We start from the raw sequence: 17635 nt of genomic DNA, 5'->3' as shown, positions 1-17635 counted from the left end.
GCTGCTCAGCTGACTGACAGGTGCCAGACACTGGGCTCAGGGCTGGGAAACGCAGCTACTGTGGTGTGAGCCTCTCCTGCCTCCACAGCAGCACACTACCAAGTGGCAGCAGCCCCACTACTACATCCCTGTGAGAATCGCACTAAAACCTGCAGTCCAACAACCCCGAGGGGTCCCTGTGAGAGGGAGGAGGCCAGGCTGAGGGACCCCACAGGTGCATGAATTTGTGCACCAGGCCTCTAGTTATACATAATGCTATTATGAACATTTGTGTACAAGTTCTTATGTGGAGATATGTTTTCAGTTCTCTTGGATATATATCTAGGAGTTGATTACTGGTCATATGATAGCCCTATTTTAACTTTTTAGGAAACTACCAAACTATTTTTTTTAAAGCAGTGGCACCATTTTAAATTTCTACAAGCTATATATATATAAGGGTTCTAATTTCTTCATATTCTTGCCAACACTTGTTATTATCTGTCTTTTTATTCTAGCCATCTCAGTGTGTATAATGTGGTTTGCCATGGTGGTTTGGATTTACTTTTCCTAATGACTGATGATGGTGAACATCTTTTAATGTGCTTAAGTTTCAACTAGTGTATTTTCTTAGGAAAAAAGTCTATTTAAATACTATGCTCCTTTAAAATTAGATTATTTTAATCTTTTTAAATTTACTTATATTTTGTGCCACTTTAAGGTTAAAATATAGGCTTAATGAAATATAAATTTGATAAAATTGAACAAATAGTGCTCTTTTTGGTTTGCCTTATATCATTCAATATTTTAAAATTTGCAAAAAGCTAAATAAGTAATACAATTGGATCTAAATATCACATTAGAAAGATGCTAAGAGTATAATAGAAGTGATAGCATTTCATCACATAAAATATTTTAAATATTTTTTATGATCTGATAATTTACCTATGGGACCCTTTTACATTGTTTGAACATGATATATAAAATCCATAGTTCATTTCTAAATTTAAGTATTATTTTACAAAATTTGTTGATAATTTCAGTTACTATTGCCTCTGCAGAGCAAAATTTTTCAAAGTTGAACTTTATACAGACAATAAACTATCTAAATTTTATAAAGTAATTTACTTTGGCATTATTGTCAGTGAAAACAAATTATGTGAAACATTTTTATCACAAAACATTAGTTATGGGAAAATTTTTATCTCTAAATATGTAGTACTTTATGAATTATATATTTTATCACTAATATAAACATTTTCAACTCATCAACAAAGCACTCAAACATAATCCATAATAATAATGCAGTAGTCTTTGGTATTTTTCCTTCTTTCAATCAAATAAAAAACAAAACCACAATTTTATACATGATTTCCAATTTTTCTGATTTAATGTCGAGGTCAATATATGAGAATTGGTGTATTTATGTATCAGCTTGTTCATTTATTTATACTTCTTAAATATTTATACACATCCATTTGTTGTCTTATGCTGAGCTGGCCTGGTCATGCTTATTGTTAAAAATTTGCATATGGATTGTGATGGTATCCATTTTATTATTGTACAAAATGAATCAGTGAAGACAGGCCAAATGTGAGTCTCCTAATCCTGTAAGACCCAAGCTTGATACTCATAATTGTGTTGAGAAAAAGGGTCATGAGAGTGAGGAAGCAAAACAATACAGCCAAGCTAAACATCTATCTAGCAAAGAAGTGTAGGCAGCTATCAACACATCCTATATTATAAAAGCCTAATATGCTAAGTGTCCGACCGTTCTTTCAATCAGTCACTGTGACATGCACTGACCACCAGGGAACAGATGCTCTGACTGGTAGGTTAGCTTGCTGCTGGGGTCCAGCCAATTGGGACTGGGTGAGACGGGCTGGACACGCCTCCCACGGCCCCTCCCCAGCTCCAATCTTGCACCAGAGGGGTCCCTTGGCCTGGCTGGCCTTCGCCCTCTCACAATCTGGGACCCCTCAGGGATGTCAGAGAGCTGGTTTTGGCCTGATCCCTGCAGACCAGGCCAAGGGACCCCACTGGTGCATGAACCCATGCACTGGACCTCTAGTGTTGACATAAAAGGGGTTCCCAAAACATCTATACATACTTTAACTGCTGATAATTCACTTAATTTTCACAACTTTCAGGTTTAACTGATTTAAAATAATGAGTGAAGCCAGATCAAGCTTTGAACAAAGAAAATGTATCCACTGGACTTTTTTATGGGAACACATCCTATATAATAAAGAGGTAAAATGCAAATTAACCCTCACGCCCTCACAAGATGACTGCCTACGACCAGGCCGGCAGGAAGGTTAATGAGGGATGACCAAAGACTAAACAAGCATGCTGCATGGGGCAACCAGGCCGGCAGGACTGTTAGTGAGGGATGACCAAACAACTGAACAAGCAGGTTGTGTGGGGCAACCAGGCTGGTGGGGGGGGGGGGCATGAGGGGCAACCAGGCTGTCAGGGAAGGACAGTTGGGGCTACCATGCCAGCAGGGGGAGCAGTTGGGGGGCTACCAGGCTGGCGGGGGGGGGCAGTTAGGGGAAACCAGGCTGGCAGAGGGGGGCAGTTGGGGGCAACCAGGCAGGCAGGCAGTTGAGCGATTAGGAGCCAGCAGTCCAGGATTGTGAGAGGGATGTCCGACTGCCGGTTTAGGTCCTATCCCTGGGATCGGGCTTAAACCGGCAGTCGGACATCCCCCAAGGGGTCCTGGATTGGAGGGTGCAGGCTGGGCTGAGGGGACCCCCCCCCCCCATGCATGAATTTCATGCACCAGGCCTCTAGTCTATATATATAAATGGCTAATATTCTAAGTGTCTGACTGTCCGGATAATGACATCACATAGCAATGCCCAGCTTCCTCTCCCAAGTGACAACTAGCCTCCTTGAAGTTTCTTCAGTCCAGGAACATGACTTACTTTATAGCCAGGTACAAACATGTCACACTGTAACCAAATGTCTGTGAAGTGTTTTCCCGTTCCTCATCTCATTTGATCCTCACAGAATTACTGGAGAAGGTAGACAGGAGACTTAGTGGAATCCTATTTTCTTTTCATTAGCTGGAAAATTGACCCGACTAAAAAGCAGTAAGAGATGGTGGACCTTGAAAATGACTTCAGGTTTTCTCACTGTGCAGAATATAGTCAAACACTGCTGCAGTTAAATATTTTACCCTTTGCTCTCCCTGTGTGATCTACAATAATAATCTGCTTCGTGTTGATATTTATTGCTGTGTTGCTGACAATTACCTGAAAGAGAGGTTAGGGTGCTTGACTGGGAAAAAGTTTAGCTACATCAGAAAGCAGGTCTAATTAAGCAAGTTTATTCTATATATATATATATATATAAAAGGCTAAGTTGACTCACATGCACAATACATATAAAGCTCTCACTGGCACCAATCTCATGTGTGTGTTTCAATCTGTCATTGTTGATAGTGAATTTGGTTGACACTTCTATTATAGAGATAGGGCAAATAGCAATATTAAAATATTTCTTCTAATTAATTTCCTTTCAATGTGCATGAATTCATGCACCAGGCCACTAGTAAAAGATAAAGTTTATGGTAGAAAACCAGCAACAGTTGAGGAATTGAGGGCCCACAAATACAGAATGAAATGATTTTTAATGTTTGCAATTCCATTGCTTCATGTTATTAGCAGTGCTGGGATCAGAATGGCCATCAGTTTGAAAACAGGCATTGACAAAAAAATACACACACACACACACACACACACACACACATTTCTGTAGGTCCTTTTAAATTTTTTGAAAATGGACTGTATGTTAGTAAACACTGACTTGATAATCGTTCAAAATGTGTATACATTTTTTTGGGACACCCTATAGATTAAAAAAAAAAAATAAGAAACCCCTAGAACATTAGTAAAAAAATTGTACAACTAGAGAAAATATAAGCCCAAATTGTAAATGTCCAAGACTGTTAAAGGTTTAAAATGACACTAAGTTCCCCCATTTTAGTAGGCACATAGCAGAGTGCAAATGCTATGAGCACACAAGGAAGACATGTTCCAATATAATGCCCACTGCAGATGGCAAATATGGCAGAGCCAAGGATCATGGAGAAAAATAATGGACTTGAGACTCCCCTGCAAGGGAGCAAAATCGGGGTCTAATTAAGGAAACATTGTATTCCATTCTCACCCCCCAAGAGAGAAGATCCCGGCCATCTCTGCTTAGTGGGATTTCATGATAGTTGTGGATCGGGTTAGTGTCTGCCACGTATCTTCTATTCTTCCTATTTAACACATTGGGAGTGGTTAGTGCAGTTACACTGTCCCTGTTCTGCTACTGTGTAGAGAGCCTGGAAAAATAACTCATTTGTTCAAGAGTGTCTGCAGCAAGAGAAACCACCCTCAGATTTGATATGGAGTCTACTGCATTGTACCCAGAGAGCTGATACAATGAACTTGATGCCATGGCAAAATGGGACTTTTGGACTGACTTCTTTCAGGATCGAGTATATGTTGCCTGTGGGAGGTAGAGTGAGTTGAATATCTGGTAACCTGAAGGACAGAAAGTGATAGTTTGTAATGTTGTTCATCAAATATTTCCAGCTTTCAGCCTCCTGGGCATGTGGAGGACTGTACATCCTCTCCCACTTTTTAAGTGAATTATGTGACCGAATCTGGCCAGTAGGTTATGATGCAAAAAGGATGTCATTTTCAGGATGGAGCTTTTCATTGTGGTGTAAGGCTCAATGACTAGCCAGGTCTGAGATAGTGGCTGCTCCATTAGCCTTAGTCCAGAGAGAGTAGCATGAAGCAAAGCTCAGAGCCAACCCCCAATGCACAGGAAGATGAGTGAGAGATAACTTTTGTTGTTATGAACCATTCAGGGATGGAAATTGTTTATTACATTATAATGTAGACTTTCCTTATGGTTATAGGGGCAGTAAACATGTTGGCTTCTGTAATTAAAATAAAGCATTTTCCAGCCTACATGGTTAAACATTTAATGGTTAAACTGCTTGAGGATACATTATGAATCAAGAATATTATCTTGTTTATTTTTGAAGTGTGTTGTCCCTATGATGAAATGGGATACCTTTCCTTGTGAAAAGCAGGTTACCTTTTAAATAGGCAATCCACTTACAGTATTTACAGTGACGACCAGTGTGCAATGACTTGGGAACAATGGAAGTTAATGTGTCGTTTTACTTCCCATCTCTCCCCAGGATACTTGGCACTTTCTCTCAATCTTCTGGTTGCTTTCTCAAAACAGCTGGGACTTAATTCTTAAAATACAGAGAGACAACATTGTCCTACAGCTTTTAATGGCCAATTAAGCAGGTTTCAATTTATGAATCCATCTAATATGTGATTTAAAAGGGAGTTGTTTTTTTAAAAGAAGGTTTTTTTTATAAACTATGAGTACCTCTTCACTTTCATTACCTGAGTATATAGGGTTAATAAGTTTTAATCTACAGCCATAAATAAAAATAAACTAGAGGTCCAGTGCATGAAATTGGTGCATGGGTAGGGTCATTAGGCTTGCCTTGTGATCAGGGCCAATCAGGGCCTTCCAGCTGCCATCAGGGACCTTCCGTCTGTCTGCTGGCCAGGACCTTCCTTCCCCAGCTGCCAGGTGCTGGCTGGGGCCTTCCTTCATTTCACACTGCCCCTGGTGGTCAGCACACATCATAGCGAGCGATCAAACTCCTGGTAGAACTCCTGAGGGGACACTTTGCATATTAGCCTTGTATGTATGTGTGTATATATATATATATATATATATATATATATATATAAAATAGTTGAAGGAAAATAAAATATTTATTTTGTCATATTTCTTATCTGTGTAAATTTTAATAATATTAGATTATGTTTATAGGGGTACCAAGCAGATAATTACATGAAATATTTTCATTATAAATTAATAAAGAAACTACTGATTTACGCAAAAAGTATAAGCATCAAAATACCAAAATATCATATGTACGTGTCAGAAATATATATATAATTTATTTATATAAAAACCTAAGCGACCTTTACCACCAAATGACTGGACGACTGGAATGACCAGTGGACCAGTTGCTATGAAGTGCACTGATCAACAGGGGGCAGATGCTCAATGCAGGAGCTGCCCCCTGGTGGTCAGTGTGCTCCCACAGCCAACCTCCGGCGGCCCCTTCTCCCTCCTGCTGGCCAGCCCCTTGGAATAGTCCTCAATTGCCGGCCAGGCCAAGGGACACCACCCATGCATGAATTCGTGCACTGGGCCTCTAGTCATATATAATATCATTTATATGATATTGCATGTGGCTCCTTTGGTTATAAATGGCATATTGGTTTATAGATTTCCCCCATAATCTATTTTTCTCTCTTTCCATGGACTCCAAATTGAGGAAAGACATAGAGTTTGTCATCCTCCCCGCCCCCCCACCCCCATACACATACACATATTTTATTGACTTTTAAAGTAGCAAATACTAATACTGTCAAAAAGTTGAGGGGAAAATAAAGACCCTATTTACTTAACATAGAAAACCCCAGCATTAGTCCTCCCACTTTTCCCAATCCTCTATAAGGGGGACCACCCTTTTGTACATTGATTCCTAATGTTGGCTACCTTATATCATGTGGGAGCTTTAAAAAATGTTGATGCCCAGCACACCCTGAATCAATTAAATATAAATACTTTGGGGAATGTTATAGTTTATGTGTCAACTTGACAGAGACAGGAGATGTTCAGATATTTGGTCAAACATTATCCTGATGTTTCTATTAGGATGACTTCGGATGAGTTTAATAATTAAATTGACAGACGGAGTAAGGCAGATTATCCTCCCTAATGTGGATGGGCCTATCCAATCAGTTGAAGGTCTGGATAGAATGAAGACTGACCCTCTCCTGAGCAAGTGGCAATTCCTCCTATCTTACTGCTTCAAGCTGGAATATTGTTTGTTTGTTTGCTTTTTCCTGCCTTCAGACTTGAACTGAAACATCTGCTCTTTTGGGATCCCAAGTCTATAGGCCTTTACATTGGAACACACACTATCAGCTCTCTTGGGTTTTTAGCTTGTAGACAGCAGATCTTGGGACCTGTCAGCCTTCATAATTATGTCAGCCAATTCCTTATAATAAATCTCTTCAGATGGATGGATGGATGGATGGATGGATGGATGGATGGGTGGATGGATGGATGGATGGGTGGATGGATGGGTGGATGGATGGATGGATGGGTGGATGGATGGATAGGTAGATAGGTTGACATGTGATTTCATGTGGCCAATGAAATACAAGAAGTCTTGTTTGCCACATGATGTCATGTTCAAGAGCCAGAGGGAGGATCTCTATATTATCTTTCACTCCACTATGATGATCACAAATGTTTAGGAACAGGATGCCCAGGGGGTTTGGTTCCTGGGGTGAAGATGATGTGGAAAAACAGTGAAGATGACATGGAATGGAGTGCAACTGACCAAGAATGGGCAGGACACATGAGTGAGAAATAAACATTATTATTAAGTGTATAAGTTTTTGTATAAGTTTGTATAAGTTTTTCGGAATGTTGTTTACATACACATACAGTACCTGATTCTGCCTCTGGGTTTATTGTTACGTGAGATAATGTATTTTCATATGGGCTGTGGCATTTAGGTCATGGTTTTATGTCATTTGAATTGGTATTTATTCAAGTTGTATACCAGGAAGACTCCTTCCAATTCTTTAAACTTTCCTTATAGTTTTGTCATCCTTGAGTCTTCCCTGCTCTCACAGGATAGTATTATCTTTCTAGTTTCTCTCACACAGCTGTACATATTTTTCTGATCACAGCATGAAAGTGATTTGTAATATCTTATTTTTATATTGCTTACCCACTAGTCAACAAACTCCCCAACAGGAAGATCCATGTGTCTCTGGCATGTAGACCAGTACCAAGCACTTAATATGATCCAATATACATTTGAACTAAATCAAATAATCCCTTAATGTGGAAATGGAAATACTTTCCAACTGTTTATAATTATTTTCAATATTTACATGCACTGACAGTCAACTATCACAGTCTTATAATTTTTCTAAAACCATCAAACATAAGTTAGAAAGCATAAAAGAAAAGAACAATATATTTTCTTTACCTATAATTTTACTCTTTCCATTATTTTTTCTTCCTACCAGGTATTCCTTCTTTTATCATTTCCTTTTGTCTTAGAGAACTTCCTTTAGCTGTTCTATTAGAGTAGGTCTGTTGCCAAGACAAATTCTCTTCATCTGAGAATGTCTTAACATCCCCTCCACCATCTGAATGGCATCAGTTAATTACCTTTTCTCATTCAAGTTGTGTGTTTTTTCTGTTCTGGGTAGGATGAATGACTTTCCTAATGTATCCTGGACATTGTGTTTGTTGTGGCTAGGAGTCTCTTTAGACTGTTTAAACCTTCTATTTTAGCTTGTAGGCACCATGTTTGCATTTAGCACATAGGTTCTGGCCTGCTTCTGTGGGCTCTAGTACCAGTGACAGTTAAGTTTTCATAACCTTTTCAGTGCAATTCTGACCTGTTTCACTGTCTTGATGCTGCTCAATTCCTACTGGTGCTAAATTAATATCCTGGGTCATCTTCTGCCAGTGTGGGAGGAGAGCCAGAAGATTCTGAGCATGGGTCTCATGCCACTGAGGGGAGGACAGGGGTGGGTCACTTTGCCTGAATAGTAAGTGTCTCAATGATTTATGCAACTGTGGTTAGGTTGGTCCATGGGGACTTAAAAGATGCCCTTCAGCTGGATCTCAGCCAGCTGGTGCCCTAGGTATGAACAGGTCTTGGGGCTCTCCAGGAGGTCTCTCTTAAGCTTTCCCTTTCCCGCCACTATGTGAAATAGAAAGAAAACCTAGGAAACTGCAGTGTTGTCATTCCTCAGGTCCTGAGCTCCATTGCTGGTCCACATTCTTCTTTCCAGCTCTCTGAGTCCTTTTATCATTGGCTGTGAAATTATTTTCCAGGGCATTAAGTTGTCCTCAGAGGGGAGGCGTGGGGCTATGTGAGCCTATACCGTCTTGTTCCAGAACTGGAAGTCTCCAAGTGCTTTATATAATAACTTATTTAATCTATACAACTCCTTTGAGGTTGGATATTACACAGTCCCTTATTTTCCACATATGATAGGTTATAGAAGACAAATTAAAATTAATAAGATCCCCACAAAAGCACCAAGGAAGAGGAACATATAAATGAAACACATGCACATATGTGTACATGCACACATACACACGCAAAAAAAAGAATTATGACCATGATCCTGAATGGATTTACAGTTATTGTACCTACTTTAAACACAAAATAAAGCAATTTGGAATGAACGAAGAAGTTTTTGGAACTTACTTCACTTTGATATACTTTTTTTGAATGACATTAGAATTCACATTTTATTTTTCATCATATTGCTTAGGAAATCATACATGGGAATATTTTTCACTGTGTTATGCTCACTAGTAAGAACACAGCTTTATGAGTTGCTATTTCTTACAAAAGAAGATACCACTAGTTAGCAAGACCTAAAGTAATATTTCTAGGTTTTTAGATATTATATTTGTTCAAAAGTTATTCTTTGTTTATACTTACAGATTCTTCTTTATGTAATGTTTTTACCCCCAATGTACATGGACTTATTGTGGAATTTATACAGTGTTTTGGTGGGAAAATATTCCTTTTTGTCTAAAGTAACTAAGGAGAGTGTATCTTAGTCATAGAAAAGAAATGAGGTAATCCTATTAATATGGACGGGAGATGAAAGGGTTGAATCAAGTCAGATTATATTCACTCCAGTAATTCTCTATGAAATGTTTTAATTTTGTATTTTGCATTCATCATCCTCAACTAAAAATAATAATCACAATGCAAATGGGAACATTAATACATTATTTTAAAATTTATATAAGTTCATATACATAGTTTTAATTTCATTATGATAAACTTCCTTCATGAACTACTGAAAGGTCTAGTTCTTTGGACCCTGGATGGTTGGATTATGATCTTGGCTCTAGCCTTTCCTAGCTGAGTGACCTTGGACATGTTTTTCAACCTTTCTTGGCTTTATTTCCCTCATCCCTAAATTAATGTAGGCAAGTTACTCAACTTTTTGTCCCTCAACTTCATTGTCTGTAAGATGATACAGTTTTCAAGGAGGGTTAAATGAGGAAATAAACAAAACACTTGGAATAATACCTGCATACAGGAAATAATAAATGTTATTATCATCTTCATTTTATGCATGGTTCTACAGAAAGCACATGCAAAATATGGATATTACCTTGTACTAACTTATTTTATATTAAGTTGAAGTGAAATTGAATTTTCTCTATATGCTCTTTCACAGTTGCATTTTTGAGTTAAAGAAACAGAGTGGTAGCCCTGGTCAGTGTGACTCAGTTGGTTGGAGCATCATCCCATGCACCCTAGGGTCATAGGTTCGCTTCCCAGTCAGAGCACATACCCAGGTTCTGAGCTCAATACCCAGTCAGGACATGTACAAGAGGCAAATGATTGATGTTCTCTCTCTCTCTCTCTCTCTCTCTCATCAGTAATAATAATAAAAAAGTTTAAAAAGAAATAGGGTGGTAGATAATTCTGAGGAAGACATTCACTGTTTGTCACAGGCATGCCACTTTGGAGGTCAGAGCTCTTTACAACATCCTTTCGAATTTTAGCACAACCCTGTAGGAAACTGTGACCTCATGCATGAATAACCACCACTTTGGACTAAAGCCAAATTGGCATTGCCATGTGTTTGTGTATTACCAGTGAGCGAAAAATGGTTCTTACATATTAAACTTAGCAAATGATTTGATGATAGGAAACACTTGGGGCCAATTAAATAAAATGGTACCCCCTCAAAAAGAATTCCACAATTTTCATTACTAGATCTGTAATTCTGCAGTAAATTGTAATGAATTGTTATGTTTTTAATTACAACAGGAAAACATTTGTGGAAATGTGTTTTCTTTATTTATTATATTACGTGTATACAGAATATTCTTGATTTTGACTATAGGCCTGCAAAGCCTAAAACACTTATCTGGTCCTTTTCAGAGAATGTTTGCCACCTCTTGGGCTAAGCCACTAATGTGACTCTTTGAATGAGAAAATGGCTTTTTGGCCATTAGGTAGGCATTTACTTTTAACTACATATTTTTCCAATAGTGGTTTTGAACTGCCTCGGTTTTTCAGATTTGATTTACATCTAAGATATATACTATTTAGCTTTGGGATTTACAAATATTTATTTTGAGTTTATGCTAGACTACAGCAAATTTCTTTGTACTTTTAGTATGATATGATTACCCTGAAGGAGAAAGGTCAACCTTTCTGAAATTAGCAGAAGGATGTTGCAGAAGGTTTGAGGGGCTCCTGTCCCTTCCCTCTGAAATAACACAGAAACATCTTTTTCTTCTGTGCAAAGTCAGAAGGCACATTATTAGATTTAGTAAGTCAAAGATTAGGCAATTTAAAACTATTTATAACTGCATTTCCTTTGCCTCCATCCTTAAATTCTTGCAAATTTATTTTAACCTCATAAAACCATTAACATTTTCACTGTGTACTTTCCCTTGGGCCTTTAAATGTTAATGAGTTTTTTAACTTGCATCATTGAGTATTAACTATTTCTTTTGCATTTTTTGGTTGTTGTTCTTGCCCAAGAATCTTAACATATTTAATGTTCAAATGTCACTTGACTCCACCTTCACCTCCATAATATACTTTTAATTAGATATAGAACAAGTCCTGCACAGCGCCCTCGAATCACAGAACTTGAGATAGTTTATTATGATGTTTATAAAATGGGATTTGGTGTCAGACCCGAGCACTGATTCCTATTTGCCACATACTAGCTGTATGAACATGACCGACTGAATGAAATTCCTGCGAGCCCCAGTTTTCTTAACTGTAAGTGGGGGATAAAAATAACCTCTAACTCAGAGGATTGTTGTGAGAATTAAAAGTGATTGTCCAGCCCTAACCGGTTTGGCTCAATGGATAGAGCGTCGGCCTGCGGACTCAAGGGTCCCAGGTTCGATTCCGGTCAAGGGCGTGTACCTTGGTTGTAGGCACATCCCGAGTAGGGAGTGTGCAGGAGGCAGCTGATCGATGTTTCGAACTCTCTATCCCTCTCCCTTCCTCTCTGTAAAAAAACCAATAAAATATATATTTTTTTAAAAAGTGATTGTCCAGTGTTTGGAACACAGACATTATTTATTAACTATAGTTATATTATTACTGAGAACTGGGGAGGATTTATGGTTCAACTGGTCTATCCCAAAATTGCAGACATGAAAAAAACTGAGGCCAGAAAAATCTAAGTGATAGATCTTCATAGCTTCCCAAGAATTCCACTTAGCAATACAGTCAGATTTCACACTTTTAAAAAACATATACCTTTTTATTGATTTCAGAGAGGAAGGGAGAGGGAGAGAGAGAGAGAGAAACACAAATGAGAATCATTGATCAGCTGCCTCCTACACGCTCCCTACTGGGGATAAAGCCTGCAACCTGGGCATGTGCCCTGACCAGGAATCAACCATGACTTCCTGGTTCATAGCAGGGCAAGGTTTCACACTTTTCTTTTCTTTTTTTAATCCTCACCCGAGGATATTTTTCCATTAATTTTTAGAGACAGTGGAAGAGAGAGGGAAAGACAGAGAGAAATATTAATGTGAAAGAAAGACATCGATTGGTTGCCTCCTGCCTGCACCTTGACCAAGGTCCAGACCGGGGAGGAGCCTGCAACTGAGTTACATAACCTTGACAGGAATCAACATGGAACCCTTTGGTCCGCAGGCCAATGCTCTATCCACTGAGCCAAACTGGCTAGGGCCACACTTTTCATGTTAGTTTCACTAAACCCAACGAGTTATTGTTTGGCAATGGAAACCCAACTTCAACCCTTCCAAAGAGTAATGTGGGACATCATTATTATGAAGCCAATCTTATCCATGTCCACTCTTTTGTTCGTGGAATCCTGTAGGCCTGGGAAGAGCTTGATCTTCTATTCTTCAAGTATAGCCTCAGCCCCACCCTTCCCAGGGTTCACCAGGCCTTCCTACAAAAAGCTACTTGTGCCCTAGCTGGTTTGGCTCAGTGGATGGAGCATTGGTCTGTGGACTGAAGGGTCCCAGGTTCAATTCCAGTCAAGGGCACATACCCGAGTTGCAGGCTCGATCCCAGTAGGGGGTGTGCAGGAGGCAGCCGATCAATAATTCTCTCTCATCATTCATGTTTCTATCTCTCCCCCCTCTCCCTTCCTCTCTGAAATCAATAAAAGCATATATAAAAAAAGAAAAAAGAAGCTACTTGTCATAGTAGCAGTTAATGGAAATATCTAATCTAGACTCACATTGCATATAGGTAATTTTAAAATGTTCATTTGTTAGTAGCAGTAATGATAAAAATAACAATATTGCCCTTTATTTAATGAGCACCTAGCTCTCTGCCAGACACTGCTGTTAATTTGAGAGATATCATCTTTTCTTATTTAACAAGTTTAATTTTATTCACATCTTGTTACCATTAAAGGTTAATTCATAAAAACGTTTTTTGCTATTCTAACATCCTTTGCCTCTCATCATCTCACAAATAAATTCCCACTACATAGCAGAAATATTACAGTTGCAAATGGAGCACATTGAGCATCTTTTAAACATTTAAAATATGGCTTATGAACAATTTTACACAGCAGGGTACCTATTGATATATTACATATTAACAGATCTATGGTACTATATGGATAATCAGATTTCGTTGATAAAGATGAAGTTGGAATTTTTGTCAGGAAAGCTATTAGGGGAGTTGCTATAGTGTGGAATTTCACTTTACAAAATAGGTCTTGAGTATATCACTTTTAAATCAAACCAGAAACTAGACCAGCTCTGGGAAAACACTCATATTTACCATACGCATCATGTAAACTGGAGAGATAGCATCTTCATCTTCGCAATAATCATGAAAAGTGTCATTATTCCCATTTATAGGAAATATTAAACTGGGGGAAAACAAGTATAATAAATGTTTTAACTGGCTGAGAAATAATATTTGGTGCAGCTTGCTGAGATGGAGGCTCTTTCCACCTCTCAAGGTCATGGCTTTGGAATAGGAGCCTAAGCTCTGGTTGCTTCTGTGGGGCTGTACATGAAAATATTTTGGTGCCCCCTAGAGGTTATCCGAAGAGTGCCATTGTTTAATGGAAGTGAACTGAAGCCAGCCAGTTCAGCAGGTGCCATCTATGGTACATTCCCGGCTTGATTCTCAGTACAGGCTCAGGTACAACCTCAGAGAAGCTCCCAGAGAGCCGTGGCTCTCAGACTTCAGTGAGTATTAAAACCGCTTGGAGGACTTGTTAGAACTCAGATTTCTGGTCTCCACCCCCTGACTTTCTGATTATGTGGGTCTGAGGTGGGGCCTGAAAATTTGCATTTCTAACTATTCCTGGTATTTCTGAGGCTGCAGGTCCAGGGCCCACAGTGTGAGAACCACTGCCCTCGAGAATCATCTCAACATTTAAGCCAGTTGCAGAAGCTGGTTGGGTTTCAATATCTTTGGGGCGCTGGTGCTGTGGATATTCTCTCTCCACTGCTCCCTATAGATGACCATATACAGTCATAGCAATATATCTTCTGCCCAAGGAGCCATTTCTGACCAACTACAGATATCTTGACCCCTGTGAGTTCCAGAGGTTCTATAATAGGGTTGTTGATTGTAGGAGAACCAATTGGGATTTGAGATCAGAGAACTCAGATTCTGATTTCAGCTCTGCATTGAATCAGACCTGGCCAAAGACCAACACTCTCACCTGAACTCAAATAAAATAGCAACCATCTAGAACTACACTGTGGTCTTAACCCTATCCAATGGCTTGGCACTTAAGAGTGAAACAAATTTTGGTTCAACTTTAGTCTTTAATGCTCTGAGGGTTCCATATCTGTATTTTCAATACAGAGATATTATGAAAAAAATTATAATTAACATGAACATCTTTTGCAAGATCATAGCATGAAAGCAGTTAAATCAACAGAATTATTCTGTAAGTTTCATGAATTTGATATTAATACTGTTATTTACCTTTGTTTTAACTCATACTTACCTTTTTTAGTAATTCTCTTCTCTTTTCCTTTCCCCCTTATATCCCAATTTCACAAACTCTTTTTTCCAAAGAAAAGGCAAATAGAGAAAATGTGTTGCTCTGTATTTTTAAAAAAACTGTATAGGTTTTTAAGTGTCTAAATTGTTTTCTAAATTACTTTAGTAACATTTTTTTTTCTCTCAACGTAATAGGAGATGTGAATGTTGACTCTAGTGGATTCCACTTCTGGTTAATCCAGGTCAGGATTTATGGAGACCTCATGTGGTGACAAGAGGCACCACAAAGGGCTTCCTTCAGGAGGGGGGAGCAGAGTCAAAGAGAAACTCAGAACTCATTTGGGAGCAACATAGAATGAAGACCTAGAACTTAATGGTAGTGAAGCAAGGTAAGGCCTCTGAAAACACATTGCAATAATACTGAAGAAACAATATAAACTATTTGTAAAAATGAGAAATCTGGTCACTCATGTATGAATTTCCCTTTATTATCTGAAAAGTTGATAACACAGAAATTAATGTGCCATGTCTCTCATGGATTAGTTGCAATCTTCCTCTTTTTTTTCTTAATAAAATCCATTGGACATACCTTCTTATTTAAATTTGCATCAAGTTAAACTATATGTTTCTGTAGGCCTCTTGCTCTGAATGCTACTTTCAGCTCTTTTCTCCATTCTACACAGAATGGAAAGTGAGCCATAGAAAGAATCAAACTTGAACTTATGTCTATGACTTGCCTTGTGTAACGATCACATAGCATTATTTGTGAACTAGAGGCCCGGTGCACGATATTTGTGCACTAGTGGGGGGGTGGGGACTCAGCCCGGCCTGCGCCCTCTTGCAATCTGGGAGCCCTCTTGGGATGTCTGATACGGGGAGCAGGCTAAGCTCTACAGTCAGACTTCCTTAGTGCTGCTGTGGAGGCAGCAGAGGCTCCTGCCACCACGGCTGCACTCACCAGCCATGAGCCCTGCTCTGGGCTTCTGGCTGAGCGGCGCTCCCCCTGCGGGAGCGCACTGACCACCAGGGGGCAGCTCTGCATTGAGCATCTGCCCCCTGGTGGTGAGTGCACGTCATAGTGACTGGTCTTTCCACAGTGTGGTTGATTTGCTTATTAGACTTTTATTATGTAGGATATTGGAATACAGGATATATTTTTTTTGCAAATAAAATATACAGAAATGATTCTATGTGGTGGATAAAATTGAACATAAATCATCCTGTTGCTAAGAAGGTATAAACATTGTGAAATTAATGAATTTAGTGTGGTAGTAAACATATTTCAACCATATGATTCACTGGTACAGGCTAAAGAAAATTCACTGGGAATAGAAGCGGGTAGAGAGGGATGGGAAAATTCTTCATCAATGATAGGTACTTGTTCTTTATCTTATGTTCCTTTAAAGAAAATGTGAATATAGCTTCCACCTTCTTAAGAACTTTAAGCTAAAATCTAGAAGGACAAATGAGAGTTAATAAATGTCTGGGATTCTTTAAAAGAATCAAGCAATGTAAATCTATGGCATTAAAAATGAGTATCCTAAGAGTACCTTGTCTTTGGAAATGTCCTCAAAATGCCCTTAAAAGTTTTCGAGGGCAGGCAAAATGACATAGGTAGAGGTAGCTATTATGAAAAGACATTTTACATAGACACAGACTATATAGTGCAGTGAAGGCCTGAGGAAGGGCCTGGAGTGGGGTAGAGGGGGACCGAGGGGAGAAGACATTTTGAAAAACTTAAGTAGGAAAAATGTTAATGGGGATAATGGAGAAACTTCAGATTGAGTATATTATTGTGTTAAAGAAATCAGTCAGTTTCAGAGTTCCTACTGTGTGTCCAGCCTATTGTTAAATGTTGGACATAAAAAGGGGAATTGGACAGATCCTATTTCTTTCAAATGGGTGACAGATAATTATACAAATAATTATCACACTGTGAAATTGGCATTAGGTTGGGGGTTTGCACAAATTCCCCTGACAGCCCTGATGGAAATGGGCAAGGGAGGGTTAGGTGAGGCATTTAAATTCATGCAAAGTTATTGACGGATTTATATGTCAACAAACCAATAGCGACATTGGTTTAGTTGGGGGCGGGGGGGGTGGGGCGGTGAGGGCGGAGCTGGAGCATGGCAGCAGTTGCCAGACACACATCACATTAGAAAGACAAAAAGAAACCAGGAAATTCTCTTCCAAGACATAGTGGGGGAAAATATCCGTAACTTCCTTCCGGTACAAGGTGCTTGCTAGGAATTTATTTTTTCCCTCCTCATTAAAATCACACACATACTCAAGCCCTTAGAGTTTTGTGAGCATATTATATATTCAAGACACCAACTGAGCATGGTATTGTCAAGCGTGTGATGATAAGGAAAGGGTTAAACGGAAGGGGGTGTTCCAGACATGGGAAGGCTGGATAGAAGGTGGAAAACCACCGTTTTCCCACTTGCAAAAACTCTGAACTTTTAAGCTCCCCAAAATACACGTGTGCGTGTCTGTGAGCGCAGGCAGATCTATTTCGGTAGGATTTAAAACATTTTTTAAAAAAATCATCCT

Source organism: Myotis yumanensis, unplaced genomic scaffold (assembly GCF_028538775.1).
Source record: "Myotis yumanensis isolate MYYU_CA2020_CCGP unplaced genomic scaffold, mMyoYum1.0.hap1 SCAF_1, whole genome shotgun sequence".
NCBI classification, from domain to species: Eukaryota; Metazoa; Chordata; class Mammalia; order Chiroptera; family Vespertilionidae; genus Myotis; species Myotis yumanensis.
Note: the sequence above shows the minus strand (reverse complement) of the source record.